This window comes from Gigantopelta aegis, unplaced genomic scaffold, assembly GCF_016097555.1.
Source record: "Gigantopelta aegis isolate Gae_Host unplaced genomic scaffold, Gae_host_genome ctg4240_pilon_pilon, whole genome shotgun sequence".
Classification (NCBI taxonomy): domain Eukaryota; kingdom Metazoa; phylum Mollusca; class Gastropoda; order Neomphalida; family Peltospiridae; genus Gigantopelta; species Gigantopelta aegis.
Genome location: NW_024533759.1, coordinates 8,062 through 30,402, shown reverse-complemented (window position 1 = coordinate 30,402; position 22,341 = coordinate 8,062). Strand labels below are relative to the sequence as shown.

The 22,341-nt window shown below is 31.4% G+C and overlaps 1 pseudogene; it reads left to right on the top strand.

Moving 5' to 3' along the window:
* The first annotated feature begins 7,321 nt into the window (after window positions 1–7,321).
* On the top strand, window positions 7,322–11,129 carry LOC121392650 (annotated as a pseudogene).
* The last annotated feature ends 11,212 nt before the right edge of the window (window positions 11,130–22,341 follow it).

Here is a 22,341-nt window from a genome sequence, read left to right as displayed (position 1 = left end):
CCTTAAATTTGTACAAACAAGATAGCCAAGACCTCGAAAGAGAAATAAATAAATCTAGGTTTCAGATACAATATAATATGAACATCTCTCTCGTTTAAAAGAAATAGCAAATAAAAGAAGAATTGTATTTTCACCAATCATCAGTATATATTTATAGTTTATTAGGTGAAAACAAAGTCCTCATATATTCTTTTATTAGTTTATTTTAAACTATGCAAACCTATAATGTATATATCATAATATTATTAATATAATTAAACATGATTAATTTTGCATTGCTACAATTAAAGTTTGATAACAAAAAACAAATTAAAAGACTAAAGCAAATTATCTTGTCTACAATATAAAGTACAAGTATGTACGTCTACAATATAAGTACATTAGATAATGTCTACAATATAAAGTACATTATATCCTCTCTACAATATAAAGTACATTATATACTCTCTACAATATAAAGTACATTATATACTCTACAATTAAAGTACATATATACTCTCTACAATATAAAAAAGTACATTATATACTGTCTACATATAAAGACATTATATACTGTATTAACAATATAAAGTACATTATATACTCTATCCAATATAAAGTACATTATACTGTTTATTTACTGCTATAGAGCCCATATCATATAAGCCACAAAAAATAGTGTCAGTCAAAATCATATAAACACATAACATAGTATAAGTCAAATCATGGAAATGTCAGTTCTCATTAACAGGTGATATGGTGTTTACATTGTATAATATACATTGGTTGATTTAATTAATCTATTATCAAGTAGGATATATATAATATTAGAAAAGATGCCCTGAAAAATAGTTAATATAACATGTTTAATTCTATAATAATATTATAACTGACAGTTGTCCAGTTAATTGTCAAACAATGAAGATTATGTTTAACATCTCATAATTAGACAAATGGGACACTACATCATTGAGTGACTATTAAATGGTGACAGTACATCATTGAGTAACTATAAACAGTGACACTACATCATTGAGTAATATTAAATAGTGACACTACATCATTGGAGTAACTATTAAACAGTGACACTACATCATTGAGTAACTATTAAAGTGACACTACATCATTGAGTAACTATTAAATAGTGACAATGACTGTACACTATTTAATTTATAATAGAACACAACACATATCCTTTGACAAGTTATTTTGTTGAGATTCATAAATCTGGTACAATTACAAAACTAAAAAACACTATATTGTTTTCAATGCAATCTAAAACAACATTACAATCTACTTTGATAATATGTGACCTGTATATAACATAATATGATTGGTATACCAATCAATTTACATAGTGTGACTATATATCACTATAGAGGGTCAATAATACATTCTTCCACTATATAGGTCAATACTACATTATTCCACTATATAGGTCAATACTACATTCTTCCACCTATATAGGTCCAATACTACATTCTTCCACTATATACACCAATACTACATTCTGTCCACTATATAGGTCAATACTACATTCTTCACTATATAGGTCAATACTACATTCTTCCACTATATAGGTCAATACTACATTCTTCCACTATATACTACAAATATACATTCTTCCACTATATAGGTCAATACTACATTCTTCCATTATATAGGTCAATACTACATTCTTCCACTATCATAGGTCAATACTACATTCTTCACTATATAGGTCAATACCTACATTCTTCCTAATAATAATTTCCAAGAATGATGTAGCCAATCAATTTCCGGTCGATAAATGATATAAAAAGAATGTAACTGTTAAATAAAGAAGACAAAGGCATTCTGACAAGCAGGATATTGTTATGTTGCTTGTACTTGTGATAAATGTCAGTGTTTTCGTTCTTTTGCTGATACCTCATGTGTTGAAGACCTGATGTCTCTCATAGATGTTTTCAAAACAAACAAGACCAGTACAGACAATGTACTTCATTTCGACAAACCTTCTACCCACAACAATAAGACAACTCTCATTACGTGATAGTTCACTATTGGTTATGAGGAACCATGTAATAATGATGATACTGCCAATTTATACTATAGTTGGACTGATAATCTATTTCTTTGTAATAAGATTATCATTTCTTTAATGCATTAACATTGAACTGGCAGATTTAGGTGATATAGGTGAATTGAATCTTGTAATTCTCAATTTTGTAACAATAATGAAAAAAGAGTTATTACAAGCTCTAACTTCACAGGTAACTTTATATTTTATGAGCAATATAATTATTAATTTACTGTGAATTGATTAGCTAAAGTCAATTGAAGGAACGGATACAAATTTTATTATGCTCGTAATTTTGATGACTTATTGAGATCTCAAAATCATGATTAGGACACAGCAAAAAAGGTGATAGGAAACATGGCTACTTATCACAAACCTGTGGTTTCATATGTGTGGCTCATGTTCTCATGTGGTTAAAGGAACTCGAGAACCGTTAGGAAAATTCCAGGAAGATTTGCAGAGAAAAATGTGTCTACAATGGACAATGAGCATTCTCTCAATATCTCAATCCAAAGCCAATTGCCAAAAAATATTCACCACCCTCATCAAAAACCAGAATACACATTATTCTTTTTAATTAAACAGTATTCTTTCCTATAATGACATTTGTACAATTGAGAGTAACTGTTATAGACATTATTTTATACTGCAGGTATCGTCGATCTTCTTTAAACTTCGACCCAAACTTCTATACCTTTTTCCTCTGCTGTGTATAGTACCAGCTTTTTTCCTGGTTTAATTTGGGATGTCAGTATTAACAATAACAATCTTATAAAGATACATAAAGATGAATGAAGAAAAGTGATGATAAAAAGTAAGGATCGAGAAAAGAACAGCACAGATCAAAGTGATATCTAAAAGCAATTTTGTAATATAGTCTAATATTTGCTACTCTGTTTCCTTATTTGGTATTGTTTATTTAGTATATCATGGGCTTTGGATAATAATAGCATTACTGGCTTATCATGGACGAATTTTGATTGGTGGTAGTTTCGTTGTTCTGCAATATTGGTTACAATTCCAATATGGATTCATTGTAAAAAAACATTTAGTGACAGCTGGTATACTGCTTATAAAGATAACAACACATTGAATAAATGTTGCCAGCAGTCCTCTACTGTTAGTCAGCAGCAAAAAGGACATGAAATGATAAACAACAAAGAAGCAAGGAAACGATAAGATAAGCAAATATTAACATCATGGTGGATTGGTAGTGGATGGTTAGCATTTTTGATATTTGATATAATATTTGGACATTTTCTTGTTGATATTATATCATGTTTCAAAGTTTTCTTCTTGACTCTGTTATTATTGAAGGACAAACATTGAGTTGATAAATCCTTTGTAATATAAATGCTGTTTCAGGAGCATTGCTATGGATCAATACATATCTGGTAACTTATAAAATGGATAGTGAGGGAGAGCACTAAACGTGATACATTACTTGAAATTGCTAAACTTCTTAAAAACATTTCTCTAATAGTAAATATTAGTCAAAACATTCGAAGAAGAAATAGAGCAAGACGCTACTAGATTCCAGTAAAGTATGATATGAAAATAAAATGTTATTCCAAAAAAACATAATAAAATAAACAAAAGTATTATAGTTTCACAATCATAGTATATATTGATGTTTTTTAGGTGAACAACAAAGTCCTGTCAATATTTCTTTTTTAGTTGATGTTGTTTTATTTTAAATTATGTAAAACCTACTAATGTATCTATCATAATATTAATAATGTTCATTATCCAATATAAAGTGGGTTGGTGATAATTGATTTGATAATTCAATAGATCATAATTATTAAATATATGAAAGTAACATATAGTAAAAGACAAGAAAGGTATTGTCAGGGTTTCATTTGGGGGGGGGGGGGGGGGTCATTTGCCCCCCCTTGACAGAGTCTTGCCCACTCATTGGACATTAGGTTAGCCATTTTTTTTCAAGGGGTAATTGGATGTAATGAATACAGAATGAAACTCAACACAAGGAATATACAGCAATAAGATAACCTTAGGCTAAACACAAAGAAGAATGTACAGTTTTTAACCTAAACAGCTATTCTTCTACTCTTTCTATTCCATGCCATTTGAAAAACCACAAATGGTCTGAAAGTGCGATCTCAGAGGGTCTAAAATTCAAAAATTTTCTGGGGCACATGCCTCCAGACTCCCCTAGAGGGCACACTGTTGCACGCAGTCCCTTTGCCCCCTAAATTTCTATAAGTATTATTTTGCCCCCCCTTGTCCATTTTTCTAAATGAAACCCTGATTGCTGTTAAACAAAACTATTAAAATTGAGCCAGTTAATTCAAATATATGAAATATTTCAGGTTTTCTACTACCACAGATAGTTTCATGCTATAGACACATGGCATGTGCATATAGATCATTTGTCAGGCTTCACTCACTCAAACACACACTCATGGATAGGGTTGAGGATGACAAATGATATGGTGACTATTTTCATCCTAGACCATTCCTACATTACAACTACCATATGATACATTAATGTTAGGCTAGTGTCACATGATAGATGATAACCATAGACATTACCTCATGTTTCGTTGGATGTACATTAACATCAAACATTACGTGGTAATACTTCAATACTATAGTATAGAGAAAGATAATATAATATACACAATACATATAATATATAATACATATAATATAATACGTAACAATATAATACAAAACAGTATTATAGTTATTGGTAAATACAGTACTAAATACACTTTACATACAGCAGCATACACAGTATTACATATACTTTTATATACAATAATACATACAGTACGGTAATTATACAGTAATACAGTACAGTATAAATAGTACATACAATAATACATAAGTACAGTACAGATATAGTACATACAGTAATACACACAATATTATAGGTATTAGTATATACTAATATACTTTACCTCATATAAACAAAAGGATGTGTGTTCTTTGGTAAAGTTGTAAGCACTAATACACTCTACAATAGATTTACGTAATGAACTACAGTCTACCAGACGATCTACAACAGAAATATCAATATAATATATATCTATTAAATGTATATCAATCCAATGCTTGTCCATTCATCCATCCATTTACCAATAAGATACCCTGTCTATTTAAAATCTATCATCAAATCATCTATTAAATTATAGTAAATGTAAGCTCTTGTCATATGTCATTATGATGTCATATATTTAGTAGTAAAGACAATTATTATAGTATTGAGTAGAGGATAATAAACATCGATTAATGAAAGAGGAGGAAATGTAACTTTTTCAAGAATAATTAGCATTAGTAACATAGCGGTCATTTTAAATCCAAACTTATTATCATCACATGATATAGAAAGAAGTTCTCTGTGTGTTTGTAAGCAAGAGAAAGAGAGAAAGATAATTAATTCTTCTAGTAATGACTATGGTTACCCTAGCAACAGATTGTCCTAAATAGCACACCAATATTATCAGTCACTGACATATCTTGAGTTGTTGACATCAACAGAACTCTCCCCATACTATTGATACAAAACAATACTATAATAGCACATTACTTGTATATGTATATATTACATATACAATTAATACATATGTACATATGTACTTGTATTACAATATACACATGTACATATACTATAGTGTATATTACTTGTAGTACTACTTCATTAAACTAGATCTCCTCTTGTTATAGTACAAGAAGAGTCGAACTAAATACATACCTTTTTAACATTGAAACTAACTCCAGCATTATGAATAGCATATCTGAACGAAATAAAATATCCTTCAATAGTTATCAATTGTATCATTCAATCACCTGTCCATCAGTCATCCATCCATCCATCATTCTTCTGTTGGCTTGTTAATTTATCTGTCCATCCATTCAACTTACTTTCCAACTACATCTACAATTTTATGATATTCTTCTGAAGGATTTTGAGAGCTTTTTTGACGTTGTTGGCATATTATAGAAGAGATCCTCAACATGAATTAGAGTGCCTTGATTACCAGCAGAGGTCTTGGTTCTGGTTAGCCCAGGTCGTTGAGGTATCAAAACTTACCATCACTATAACAAGCTCTAAATAGAATGAGATTATAAATAACTAGACAGACAAAGGGAGACAGACAGACAGACAAAGGATTTACTTATAAGCACATTTGTCATTGGCGTGTTCTTGTAGTAATTGTAAATGAGCAATATGACTTATACTGGCTAGAGCCTATATGGAAATAAATGATGTTTACCTCATTCATCAATTTATTAGCCATCCTCTATCCATCATCTCTACCCTCCATCTATCTATTCATTCATCATCCATCCATTCATTTGTCCATCCATCAATCATACCTCTCCCCTGAAACCATATGTCCTAATAGAGAACTAAGATCTTCAAATGTCTTCTAGTTTACTGTTGTAAACGCTCACATACAATTGACATGTCTTCTTTCTATTAACATATTAAATGTAAGTTGATGTACTTATCAAACCAAGGGGGTCTGGTACACAGACCTTAATTCCAGACCCATTGTTGGTATTTGTAGCATTTTCAAACCACACCATTTGTGTGTGATTTTGAATAGAAGTAGCACAGCATCCTAAACTAAAGATCAGAATAGATATAGTACTAGTAGCAGCTGTAAGTCACCTGTTCTCTATCATTCTTTTAAAGCATTTGCTGGTCGTTGGATTACCTAACATCAAAACAAATAAGTATCAATTATTCATTTATAATAATCTTACTTCTCCTGACAGTATTCTATTAATTACTGCTTCCGTCTAGTTTCTTAATTCGACGAGGAGAATGAGTTCTGAGACCTCTATACACTCAGCCATGTTGCTTGTTTACGTCTGGTTTCGCGGGGCTATGTCAATGCGCATGTGCAAAACACAGAAAAAACCTTGAAGAAATCCTAGAAATTTAATTAATTAATATATGTTCATTAAATTTTTAGTCAATTAAAAGTATTAAAAAAGAACCTTTTCCACTAAAAATTAAGCTTAAAAAAGAAAGTTTGTCATGAGTATTTTTGGTGAAAACTCACAGAAATTGACGTATTGGAAATCTCCGGAAATCCATTCAGTATTACTAGAATTTTCGAACTCTCGTACTGCTCGTGTTCATACCTCTAGCTGCAGCACATTCTCGAAATTCATTCCATCCCTCTTCAGTAAACATGCACCAACCATATTCGATCCCATAGCTCTCCCAGACAAAGAGCAAGCTAGGTAAGGCAGACAGACGACAGGTAAGCTAATATTATTATAATATTATTACTCTTCTAGGAGGAGTGGTCTCTCTAATGATGACTTTCGTCAAACTCATGATGACTCCTCGTGCTACTGGTACCACTAGCAGTGAAGAGAGTAAACTGGTGCAGACAAAACAGTGAGATTATGTCTGTATGTCGGCTGTCTCATTGCTGGCTACCTGTCACCCACTTATTATCTCATCTACATCTATTGTAATGTAACTTAAAATATTCCATTTTGTATAGGAAATCTAAGCCACACCCACCTAAGGAGTTTATTAAACCCAAAAGAAGGTATTGCTAAATTCATGTATATATATTTATATTCCATTTAAACTAATATTGATCCATTTCATTAATGAGCTAATAGTCTATGTATTGGTTATTTAGTGTTTAATTAAGAGTTATTAATTGAGGGACTATCTCTTTAATAGTGCTAATAGTGAATGGTTAGCTGAATTGAGGAGAGAAGATGAAAGAGAGAGAAGCAGAATGGGCCAAGAATTATCGTGATAGAGTAAGATAATGAAAAAATGGATGGACAGACAAACAAAACATGGACAGATGCCAGAGCTAGATAGATCAATGAACAGATGGATGGACATATAGATAATTCTGTCTTATTATTCATAGGCTAAAGAGAGGAGAGAAGGAGCTAATCCTGACTATCCTAGTATTAATGATATTCAACCTGCTACCTCTGGCTATCGAGCTGTAGCCCCTAATGCAGATCCGTATGTAAACAATATTCTTTATTCTTTTTATTCAACAATTATTTTGTAACATATTCCATTGTTTTAGCTATTTGCCAATACTTTTAGTCATTCATCCATTTCATAACTATTCCATCCATTCCTATAACTATTCATCATTTTTTATTTATTTATTTATCCATTTTTAACCATTCATCCATAGATCTAGAGTAGCCGAGCAGAGAAAACAAGTCATTGCTACAGTAAATATCTCGGAGGTGACATGGAACACACTCATCTTGTTAAAGGCCTGGACTATGCCCTCCTCCAAAAGGTATTATATGTGATACTTGTATTGAAGATATCTGGTATGTCTTTAGGTACGAAGTGAGTTATCTGTTAAAGAGCGAGAGAAAAAGGAATTGAAGTTGCTTGAGAAGAAGAGGGAGAGAGAACGAGAGGAAAAGGAGAAGAGACAAGCTATACTTAGTGACGAGGTCACCTTTAAATCAAAAATGGGTAAGAATAAATGGATGGATGGATGGATAAATGGATGGATGGACATTTTGTACTGGTAGTATTATATAATCACTTTTTCTTTATCAGCTAAAAATGTCTACTCTGCTCTTTTTATTTCAAATCCTCCAGAAAGAAATGATTTCTTTCTCCCTGGTAGAATGGTAGGACATCCATATTATATATATAATAACTTACTTTATTCTCATATTAAAGGCATATGTGTTTGAACTAGATGATGACTATGCTGGATACTGATATACCAACAACTTAATACGTAGTAAAGCAGATTGTCCTTCTCTTGAGGTAGTTAACTAAATAGTTGAAGGAATGGATTACTGACTAGTAAATAGATGGATGATAAATGGAATAGATACATAGTCAGGTTGATAGATTGGGAATTGAGTGTACGATGAATTGAGTGACTGTCATTGATGATGTCATTATTAATGATGTCATTATTGATGATGTCATATCTTGCTTTTCTTTAGACACAAACTACACTTACAACAAATGATATTGTCATCAACAAACTCACTCAAATTCTCTCTTATCTAAGACAAGGCTCAAAAAAACATCGAAAAAGAGCAAAAAGAAAGAAAAAGGTCAGTTTTGTTGATCATGTGACCATCACATGAACATCACATGATTTCATGTAGAAGAAACTGTATCCATGGAAATTCCAACTCCCAATAAAATAGATAAAGTTCCTGAGACCTCAAAGAAAACCAAAAATACCAGAAGAAAGGTATTGTGTATTACAATTAATTATGTATACTAATGATGGGGTTTTACTCACTAGTATATTTTCCTGATGTTGGTGAGTATATGTTCACTCCAAATGAATCATTACATTCATCAAAGAAAAGATCATTCAATGCAATATTTTGATAGTAAATCTACTGATGTGGAGGTGAATGAATGGGACAGATAGTTTTTTAAATGGATACATTTTGTTTGATTAGACTGATAAAGATATTCGTAAAAACTACTGCAGAATTTGTCAAAGCTGTTGGCAAGAAATATGCAAATACTATAATTCCAGTGAGTGAGATATATAGCTGTATAACTACTTAATGAGTAATTAATGTTGTATTGTGCAGGACTCTGATGAGGGGGAGTTACCCACAGGATGGGTCCAAGGGAGAGACAAGCAAAAAAAGGTGTATAGTAGAAAATTATTTGTGACGTTGACTTTGTTATCATACAGTAATGATGATAAACTACAATTGGTACAGTTCAGACTGTTACTCCAGCACAGTTGAAGAAGAAGAAACAATGCAGGATTTGGTGTTTTAGTACTGAGGATCACTATGCTGAATGCTACCCTGGGTATGCTCCTAATAATTACATTTATTATCATGTTTTCTTGTATTATTATCATGTTTTTTCTTGTATTATTATCATGTTTTCTTGTATTTTGTTGTGCTCCTTGTAAGTAATTATGTGTCTTTGATTACAGGGGTTTGGAAGAAATGGATGCTACTGTAATAGTGATGATGAGCTGACTTTATGAAAATGGATTTGGTGAGTTGGTTTTGTAACTTTTCGTCATTCTCTCTCTTTCTCTCTTCTTCTTCTCTCTCTCTCTCTCTCTTCTCTCTCCTCTCTCCTCTCTCTCTCTCTCTCTCTCTCTCTCTCTCTCTCTCTCTCTCTCTTTCTCTCTCTCTCTCTCTCTCTCTCTCTCCTCTCTCTCTCTCTCTCTCTTCTGATAATGATGAAGAATCCTCTCTCTCTCTCTTCTTCTCTCTCTCTTTCTCTCTCTCTTTCAGGGTAATCGTAGGGGTCTGTGAAAAGATGGGACTTTGATAATGATGAAGACTACGGTAAACATATCAGTCTTCAAGAGAAGCTCTCCAAAGTGATTATACAAGAGATACATATATTCAGTAATAACTCCACATTACATTAAGCAATGGTCTCCATCCTCTACTACATTACATCAAGCATGGTCTCCATCCTCTATTACATTACACTAAGCAATGGTCTCCATCCTCTATTACATTACATCAAGCAATGGTCTCCATCCTCTATTTACATTACATCAAGCAATGGTCTCCATCCTCTATTACATTACATCAAGCAATGGTCTCCATCCTCTACTACATTACACTAAGCAATGGTCTCATCCTCTACTACATTACACTAAGCAATGGTCTCCATCCTCTATACATTACATTAACCAATGGTCTCCATCCTCTATTACATTACATTAAGCAATGGTCTCCATCCTCTATTACATTACATCAAGCAATGGTCTCCATCCTCTATTACATTACATTAAGCAATGGTCTCCATCCTCTTTACATTACATTAAGCATGGGTCTCCATCCTCTATTACATTACATTAAGCAATGGTCTCCATCCTCTACTACATTACACTTAAGCAATGGTCTCCATCCTCTACTACATTACACTAAGCAATGGTCTCCATCCTCTATTACATTACATTAACCAATGGTCTCCATCCTCTATTACATTACATTAAGCAATGGTCTCCATCCTCTATACATTTACATTAACCAATGGTCTCCATCCTCTATTACATTGCATTAAATAATGGTGTCCATCCTCTATTACATTATTATTGTCTATATTAGAGCTGCATTTCAATATGGAGTAAAGATGAAATGATGGACGTAAAACACGTCGTCAAGGGGTTAAAAATGAAAAAGGCCAAAACTGAACAGAGAATGGCAACAGATCAGTCAGGTAGGACTGCAACTATATGTAAAACTCCACCCTAAACCACACCCCACATATTAACTCACTCTAATTTCTCTAGATACTTCAAAAAAGGAAGGCACAAAAATTAGAAAGGTAAGCATAGTTAAAAAAAGACAGTGAAACCTCTTTATAATGGACACTATGAAGCTTTTGGTCCTAGTATAAAGATATACTCAATATAAAGGTTAAAATTATAGCTGATTATACTATTAGTATAGGAGTTAAACAAGACAATGGATATCTTATTAATAGAGTGTCCTTTATAAGAGGATCCACTATAATCATTATATGTATATACAGATGTAATAAAAAATGACTTAAAATATTAAATTTTATGTTCTGTGTTCTCAATTTTAGTGTCAGTAAAAGACTCAAATCTGAATAAATAATAGAACGCAAAGTAAATGTAATGTACTATATTATGTACTGACCTCTATTGTTTGATTAATGTGTAAAATATTTAGTTAATAATTATAAAAGATATATAATTTATCAGCTAAATTTTTAGCAATAGCCAGTCATGATTTATACTTTGTCTGTGAGTCAATACGTGACTAGCTGTAACTATGGAAACCTTATCTTATTTACTTTTGAATTTAAATATACTTAGAAGCAGGAAATCATTTCTTTTAACATACAAAAATATAAAACAATTTATAACTTGCTTTAAAAGTCATCCACAATTAAAACAAATAGCACACTTTATAATATATATATAATACACTCAATAAAGGACAGTATATTATATTCACTTACAATATACTATTATATAGTACCGTACATCATACACAATATACTAATTGTATAATCATTTGGTACTGAGCAGACAACATCATCTATATATATAATATATGTACAATTGTTGTATATAGTTCACATAATAGGTATCTATAAATGAGGTTGCCCGCCATTTATTGGGAGCTGTGCGGACTGAAATAGCTACGCTATCTCCCATCCCATGAAGCACTGTCACAAGTATCTCCTCTTCTTTTTCCCAGAAGTGCCTCTATCTCCTTTCCGAGCTCCCCTTTGGTTGTCTTACATCATCTCGAAGTCGTCCAGCTTGGTCCATCATTTCGAGAAACCACCAGTCAGGTGTATTAATTGGTACTCTATCCTTTGAATTACAGGCACCTAATAAAAGATGTCTGTAGTTGTACACCCCATAGTCCCACCCACTAGCTTGAGATATTATTATTATTACGTTAATTACTCACACAATTAGGGGGACATTCTCAACAATGAGTAGCTATGATTTGTTTACCTCAATATGTTCTTTGCTGGGCAAATTTCTTCATGTTTCTTTCCAGTAAAGACATCTAGTCCAATCAGATGGATCTTAGCATGCCGTGCTTGCCAGGCTGAGCAGTGGACATCTCCATAATTTACATGGAAATCCTTGCAGCATAACATATCCTCCTTACGAAGAGAGGAACACTTCACAGGATGAGTCAATGAAGCTTCGGCGTCACCAAAAGTAAAGTCTATGTCACTCTCCATTGTTGTTATATGTTACTAAGAGAGAAGTCAATGTAAGAGTGACTCTACTGTATAACAACTAATGTTTGTTATATATATTGTAGGAAGTCTATTACTAACATATGTGCAATATTAACAGCTGTGACCTGCAATGCAGATCTATTTATAGTAGCAATTCAAGCTATGAATATCATTACAGTAGTTATAATAGCTTCCTATGAATATTATTTATTAGGTAGTGTAAAATTATATAAAATTTTGCATGGAGATAATGCATGCAATAGTGTCTGAAACTTGATCTGGAATGGAAATCTGAGTCTGTAAAAAGTTTATACTGCAACTAAGTTTAAGTCTCAAAACAGAATGGACGTTTGAGTCTGAGCCTTTAAAAAGCATTAGTCTCAATCTTGATCATCAATCTCTTCTTCTTCCTCAAACTTCCTCTAAAGGGTCTAGTAACTTTTGTATAATTTCTTTACTCATCTTTAGTCTGTCACTCAAATCTTGTATTTCTAATTGATCTTCTTCTGAGCAGAAAGTATTGACCATCAACTGACGTCTTCGAGTTCTTTTATAATCAACCCCAGCCTCATGTCTGATCGCTGGTACCAGAGGTTTGGGGTTATTGAGAAGATTATACATTGTATTGTGGGATCAGAAAAAAACTATTTCATCATAATGTTCTGGAAACAAAAATTCTTTTTCCCGGCAATAACAGCTGGATCAGTTTGAAATAATTTTAGTAAGTGATATATTGTATTGGTTTTTCAGCTGGGTCTTGAAAGAACACTTTGATGACAATTTCAAACTCACCCCAACCTGTTTCTTGGACCTCGTAGGGGGGCTTAGTGATATTATACGATATTGGATTGGGATAACTCTCGTGTAATTTGATTTGGACTTTCTTTATAAATGTAGACATATCTTCACTTTATAGGTCTTAAGAAGCAAGTCCAACGCGTGGGTGTGTCCATCTTCTTCTCTTTTCTTTCCAAATATCCGCGCAATATTTCCATAAATACAGGCTTGACAAGAGTCACGCCTTTTCTTCTAGCATTGCCTTCCAAAGGTTCAGCCATGTTGATAAAAGGTGCGACTTTAATAGTTCAGCCACACCCACTTGGATGTTTACACGTGGGTGTTGCAGCATTCAAATGGCAGAGGAGTCTGAGTTTTTTGAAGGAATTAGAACCCCCTGTAGAGTTTCCATTTCCCTTAAACTTATGATATTCAAAAAGACTTTATGAGAAATCTTTACCAGACCTTGAAAGGAGGAAAACGTTGGGATATTTGAGAGCCCCACTGGAACAGTAAGATATATATTTAAAACAATAATATACGAGTTGGAAATGAGACTAGTCCATTCATAGGTACTTCATATATCCTTCACACTGTAGTTTATCAAATAATGGTCTCATTCCCAAGTCATCTTTGTAAGTATTAAAATGGGAACCTGGGAATGAGGGACATACATTATACATAATGTATTTATTGCAGGGCAAGTCACTAATGCATTATCTGTGGATGTTTAAAATGGCTCACTGATCATATGAGAAGGAACAGAAACAGGAAGAATGGATGCCATATTAGCTGGTGACATAACAGCACTTCCATCTACTGAAGAAGATCAAACAAAGAATGGCCATAACAAGGAAGAGGAGGGGACAGGTAAGGGGTGTGTGCTAAAGATAGTCCAAGTACCATTCATGAATGTCTGTCTTCTAGTTTATCCATTAGTCCCAGATTGGTTTAATGAATATGATCAACGTAAAAGATTTACAAGATGAAGTATTTAAAAAATAAAGGTATTGTTAACAGCTGATATATATATTATAAAATGGTGGTATTATTATCAAATCTGGTATTATTATCAGCTGGTATTATTATCAAAACTGGTATTATTATGGTAATTATTCAGCTGGTATTATTATCAACTGGTATTATTATCAACTGGTATTATTATCAACTGGTATTATTATGGTATTATTATCACTGGTATTATTATCAGCTGGTATTATTATCAACTGGTATTATTATCAGCTGGTATTATTATCAGCTGGTATTATAAATATTATTATCAATGGTATTATTATCAGCTGGTATTATTATCAGTATGGTCAAAGTGGTTTATTGGTATAATATCCATAAAAGTGTTATTTATAGCAAAGTGCTGATAATTTCAGAGGAAAACGACACATGATAGAATTAAAAGATTAAAGTCACAATATGGGAGTACCTCTCTTATTAGACACTAACAATGAAACAAAAGGAAAAGTAATTTGAAATTAGACAATGGTCCATCCATTATAATCAGCTAATTATACAGTTGGTATTTTCATTAATCCCCATTATAATCAACCATTAATTCCATACTTTTTTCTTTTATCTGTCCATACAACAAGGAGTCTATAAAGGATATTTGTTCTTTCCAACTAGAGAATCCTGAAGTTCATGACACAACAGATTCTGATATTGTCTTGGTTGTGAATACCATAGTGATGATGAAAAAAAAACGATAACTATTATCCACACATGATAGGTAAAAGAATCTAATTTAAAATATACATGTAAAATTACTTTCAAAAATTACTATTCTTATTATATTGTCAATAGCTCAGATTCTGACAGTGACAAAGAAGAAGAGGAATATATTTGAAAAAGTTTGTCTACTGTCCTCATTCTCAAACTGTCATGTTTTCATTCCAGAATATTCTATGCTAGTCGGACTCATTCTCAAAACTGTGTCTCAATTTGTACAATGAGATTCAGAAAACACCATATAAGGATATGTCTCTGTTGTTCCTCTTGGATCTCGACAGACTTACTGTCTAAACAAAGTGTTACACGCCTACACATCTTTAACTTTGATGAATGATCGATGTTTAGAGTTTGCAACGAAATAATAAGAAAAATGTGAACATTTGAAGGATAAATGGAATGAAGTATGGATGGATAGACAAATAGAGGATGGATAGATAGGAGCAGCTGTCATTTTATTTTATTTACAACAGCTGGTAAGAAAACAGAAGATGGTTCTCTTAAAAGAAAAAAGACAGAAGAAAAAAAAAGACAAGTGACAGTAATGGCTGTCCATATTATAAATCTATTAATATAGAGACACTTAGAGATATCTCCTTGGTAAGGTAATAGATATGATGTTTATGTTATAATATATACAGGGTGAGATACATGATATTGAACAGCTGGTAACTGTAGGTAGACAGATTATGGGATGTCCTTATTATGCAACACGTTATGCTGTCCCTGCAGCACAAGTAAGTCTATAAGTGGAGATGGATGAATGGATGGATGGATGGGGGTGAGTGGATGTGGATATACAGATAAACAGAGAAATGGATGAATAGTTCAATACAATAGAAGTAATATTAGTTAACAAATTAGAATTGTTTATTTTTCTTTAGGTTTGTTGTGTTACCATATAATACATTACTACATACTCCAACAAGAGAGGCTGTTGTATTAAACTCAAAGATAATATTGTTATAATTGAGAGCACACAATTAAATGGACACTATATCATCAATATATTCAGTACAGATCACTTTAATACATGTAAAATTATATTGTCTATAATGCCATATATTTTATATGTGTGTATAATACATTAGATTGAAGAGAATACATTCACAATTCACAATATAGAGCACGTTATCAGTGAGTTCATACGAACATGGAGTCATCTACCTTGTGAAAGGAAATGTCCATTAATCTATTCTTCTCCATTCATCTATTACTTATATGATCTCTCTCTTCTTTTTTAATATGTCTTTATTATTTCAAACAGATCTCGACTAAAAGCTAAAAATTTAATGTACATTGATCAAATTCTCTACATTCTTACGCATTCCAAAAACTACTACAGACTCATACTCATACCACTCAGACTCAAACCAGTACTACTATTAGAAGCAATCAGAAGATGAAGGTACTTAATATTATATATAGTTAATATTAAATACATATAATACAATACATGTATATTATAGTTAATATTAAATTAATACATATAATAAATTTATATGTTGTATTTACAGAGACAGTGAACTGCTTCGATTTGAATGACTTTTTAATGAGAACTAAAATTGATAATGTTAATATTTTTAAGGTATTTATATTATAACATTATTATTATTATATGATCTATTAGATACTACATTATTGTAAAAGAAGTGAAATAGCAAAGAAGGTAATCTTTAAGTTTGTCTCTTTTATTCTCTTTACTTCAAGACTGTTAGTATTAAATATTGTTATATGTGAGATCACTATATAGTGGACATATTGTACTTGGAAACTATCCTTATTATAGACTATTTACTATTGACAGTTTCCAAAGTATTGAGAGATGCCCTCAATATAGAGGTTAGACAATACTTTGTATGGTATTAATATGGGACTAGAAACAAGTGTCCTTAATAAAGAGCATGTCTTCTATAGAATGCCTTTTATGAGACCTCACTATATACCAGATTAGTTAAGTGTAGTGTATCTAATGTTACTAATGTAGTTTGGTATCATTTGTTTTATTTTTAGTTAAATGGTTTTGCTGAGAGATACTTAGTAGAGGCAGGTCCTCTGGAACTAAGACCACACCCACTCAAAATCCTCCGAGTTACAGGGACAGGTACATATATCAACATTGAGACAAGAAGGGGCAAAGTCTGAAGGAGAAGGTTCAGTGCCAAGATCCTCTGATGATATTTGAACAATTTTTGGGTCTCTTACAAGTGCCTGATAAAGATTGTAGAATAGTTATTAAATGGAGTGGTATGTGGACACAGTTTTAAATACCAAATTCTATTTCTATTTAATCAGGTTCTTCAACCAGTCAAGTCTGAAATACCTGTTATTGAACCCGTCAATCCACTTTAGTAGTATAGTACAAGATACAAGAGCTGTTGTTGTAGCTGGTGGTACAATGGAACCAGTAAGTATCTGTCCATTAGTTCATCATACTATTTATCTATACATCCATCTATTCATTCATCTATATTTGTCCATTCTACTATTCATACATCCATTTATCCAACATGTGTTTGTCCATTTACAATAATATATCTACATGTATTAATACATTCATCCATCATTTATCAAGATGTCTGAATTCAAGGATCAACTATTCACTAAAGCTGGAGTCCCCGCAAGTAGATTTGTAGAGTTTTTCTTGTGGTTAGTACAGTTAACTATGGTAACTTGGTTAGTACATGTAACTATGGTAACTGTATGTTTCTATTTTTTATAAAGGTCATGTGATTAAAGAGGACCATCTACTTCCTTTGTACTCACCAAAGGTCCCAGTGGTCTCAGTTTTGACTTCACTTATCAGAGCAGACAAAATCCTCAAATGGTATTAATACTATAAATAGACACAATATATAATGATGACATCATGACCTTTTAATGAAATATGCAATGAATTTATAAAAGCGTATAGGACTTAATGTAATCACATTTGTAATAATCTCAACTCAACTAATGATTAACAAAATTTGATTTCTACTGATCTCTGATCATACTCAAATACTTGTATTGATCTCTCATGAAATGTTTACATTGACAAAATTTTGATTTCGACTGATCTCTGATCATACTCAAATACTTGTATTGATCTCTCATGAAATGTTTACATTGACAAAATTTTGATTTCTACTGATCTCTGATCATACTCAAATACTTGTATTGATCTCTCATGAAATGTTTACATTGACAAAATTTTGATTTCTACTGATCTGATCATACTCAAATACTTGTAGGAATGATCTCTATAAAATGTTTACATTAACAAAATTTTGATTTCTACTGATCTCTGATTATGTTCTCTAATACTTGTTTTATTGACTACATCAACACAGTATGATTTCTTATTGTAGATCGAAGAACTAGGAAGGACCATTTCTAATCTTTGTACTGTTGTTCCAGGAGGTGTGGTCTGTTTCTTTCCTTCATATGATTATGAACGTTATGTTCTCTCAATATGGGAACAGTCTGGTTTATTACATAAGATTACTAAAAAGAAACAGGTTAGATATAATAAATAATAATAGAATTGTTAGAAATTATAATATTTCAAGAACTTAGTTCTAAATAGTAAAGTATTAAACATTTTAGTTATCTTTTTATTGTGTTCTATTAGATATTCAGAGAACCCAAACTTGCCAGTCAAGTTGAACTAGTATTGTTACAATATGCAAGATGTATTGAGGTTAGTGACATATCTATGTTAATTTACCACACAACACACATTCTTCTCTCTCTCTCTCCCTCCCTCCCTCCCTCCTCTCCCTCCTCTTTCTCTTCCTCTCTCTCTCCCTCTCTCTATCTCTGTCTGTCTGTCTCTCTCTCTCTCTCTAGTTTAATAGTACAAATATTGAAGGAGTAAATTAAAACTGGTGCATTAATGATGTGTGTTGTTGGTGGAAAATTAAGTGAAGGAATAAATTTCTCTGATAATTTAGGACGGTAAGTAATGATGGATGAATGGATTAAAGAATGGACAGATGGTGAAGAAAATGGATGACATAAGAATGGCTGAATAGAGTAATAGATAGATGGACAGACAAAGTGACAAATGGACAGATATATATGGACAACATTATAGAGACTATGGTCTCCTGTTAATAATATATATATCATTGTCTCTTTATATAGTTGTATTGTAATGATTGGGTTACCATATCCTAATATAAAAATCACCTGAATTAACTGAAAAAGATGGACTATCTTCAATCTACACAAGTAAATAAACTTACAACTAAATATGTCTGTATTTAACAGAGTAAACTCTTAATACTAATATAATAATAATAATAATGAATATTAAGTATTTGGATAAATAACTGCTCACTTACTAATATGTGTATACAGCATGTTAATAACACTTTAAAAAGGATGTCAACTATTGACTCTGTCACACTCTGATCCTGAATGAGTTCTAATAACATAGACATCATGTGACATCATGTGATATGTCATATACTGACCATGTGAAGTCACAGACCTAACTTGAGGTACAATGTACTCTTTATAGAGCAAGTACTATCATAATTATTATATTGTATTATATTATGTATATTATAGCTGTTGTATTCTTTTAATATAGCCAATGAATATTACTGGTAAACTCTGGTCAAGTACATTATGAGAATTTATGTATGAAAGCAGTAAATCAGTCAATAGGACGTGCTATACGTCATATTGAAGATTATGCTGTCATTATATTAATAGATCACAGGTACATTGACTAATGGGACAGCTGTTCATTATGTCTATGCATCAACATCTATCTATCTATTCATTTGTCTGTCTGTCTATCTGTCCATCCATCTATCTGTCTGTCCATATATTTATTGGTACATTTACTCATACTGTCATTGTAATCATAAAGTCAGTGATCAAAATTGTTCAAATATAATAACAACCTTTATTTTATTAGATATTCTACTTCCACTGTACACAGTAAACTACCTAGATGGATAGGAAACAATTACAAATTATGTCATCTTTTGGTCAGGCCTTTGGAGCAGTTAGAAAGGTGAGATAAGAGAGAGAGAGAGAGAGATGAGAGAGAGGAGAGAGAGAGAGAGGAGAGAGAGAGAGAGAGAGAGGAAACTACTAACTGTGTAAAACCGTTTCTTGTTTTTTTAGTTCTTTGTATCTCTAAAAGAATACACTCATTATAATTCATCTGTGTATTGTTATATGAGAATAGTGAACTCTTTGTTTTATTATATTAATAGTATTATATTATATAATAGTATTATATTATATTGATAGTATTATAGTTATATTAATAGTATTATATTATATCTATAGTATATATTATATTAATAGTATTATATATCTATAATATTATATATAGTATTATATATATATAGTATTATAGATAGTATATATAGAGAGAATTCTCTATGTACAAAAGATTATAAGAAAAAACAGACTAAGCAAACATGGGGACAATTCATATCAAACTATTCAATTTACATATTTCAATTAATACTATTACATAAGTAGATCTGTCATATTATATTTAATTATATACTATATTGTTGTGACTTCACTTGAATATATTAATAATTGAACTGTTACTTGACAACCAGTGCTACTGACAAAGGAACAGGGAAATCAGTGATTTAAAACTAGTACTGCATGGACTATCTAGGCTATTATATATATATTTTGTAATGTCTTTATCATCATATACCATGGACAACAGAACTATAATAAAAATGGTTCAAGTAATTTATTTTGAATTTTGTCAAGGAACTGAAGAGAGACCAGCTGAAAAATATTCACTATCTTTAACAAATAGCAATTGATCCCCTTACTCTAAAGTATGTTCCTGATGTACATAGATGCCCTAACAGCAAAAACATCTATTACAATGATAATAATATAGACACTAGCTTGATGATGTTCCAAGGAAACAAGAAAGGTCAGTGGTATAAGATAAGGGATAAAATAGCCACTTGCTTCAGCTATTGAAAAGAAATAGAAAAAGAGTTGTCTTGTAGGACTTTTCTTATAGAACTGAGATTCTAATCGTCTGTCCCAATGGAACAGAGTAAACTAAATGTTCACTTAATCCCCCTATTCATATAACGTTTTACTATAGATAGTATAGACTATACACCAACACATGTCCATAACCACATAAACCCCATCCATAAATGTGTAAAAGTAGCAGCTGCAAATAGGGAAAGTGAACAAAATTTTGCTAGTAAAAAACTAAATCTTCTTTACTATAAACTACTAATGATAGGAGATAACTAAACTAGCAAAACTGCTAACTATTAGATACAGTCTACTACTGTTAATAGAAACTAAGTTTATTTAGTAGTAAGTTTAATAGTTGTAATGTTATCAAGAAATCTTCTGATGTTGTAGAACATGGATCAGTACTTTAAGTGGAATTGTTAAAAGTGAGTGTGATTATTAAATAGAACGTGTTATTAAATATAATATTAATTTGTTAAGTGAACTGTGTGTGTGTAGGAAATAAGTGTTTAGGTGATTTGACAAATTATTTGGCTTTAATTAATGGATTTTTTATTACCAGTAGTAATTAGTGGTATTAGACGTAGCGATAATATTTTAATTTATATAGCTACTAACTAGAGGACTATTAATGTACAATTTAGTCTAGTTTGTTTGTTATAACTGTATTTGTAAATATTAGAAATAACAATATTGAAGCTTTTATTATTAATTAATGTAGGGGTTGTCAATTGTCAAGTAGAGAATTTTCTAGAGAAGTGAATTATAAAAATTGTTAACTTTGTTAAAAGGCAAAGAACTGAAAACTAAATTATTTAATTAATAATTAACTTATTTGAATTTGAAATAATTTATTTTTTAGTGTCAAAACATTAACAATAGTACAAAATAACATAATAATTAACAATGGAGATAATTACAATTAATGTACAATTCATTCAAAATATTATTTACAAGATTCTACATTTAATGTTGTAATATGATTATTATTGTTGCAACTAGTTTTTAATTATGCTATTCATTATTTTTCTGTGTATATATTACGAGTGTTCTCTGTCTTGAGTTCAGTTTTTATAGTTCAGTTCTGTTTGTAAAATGTGCTAAAGTTATACAAGTCAAGTAGTGACAT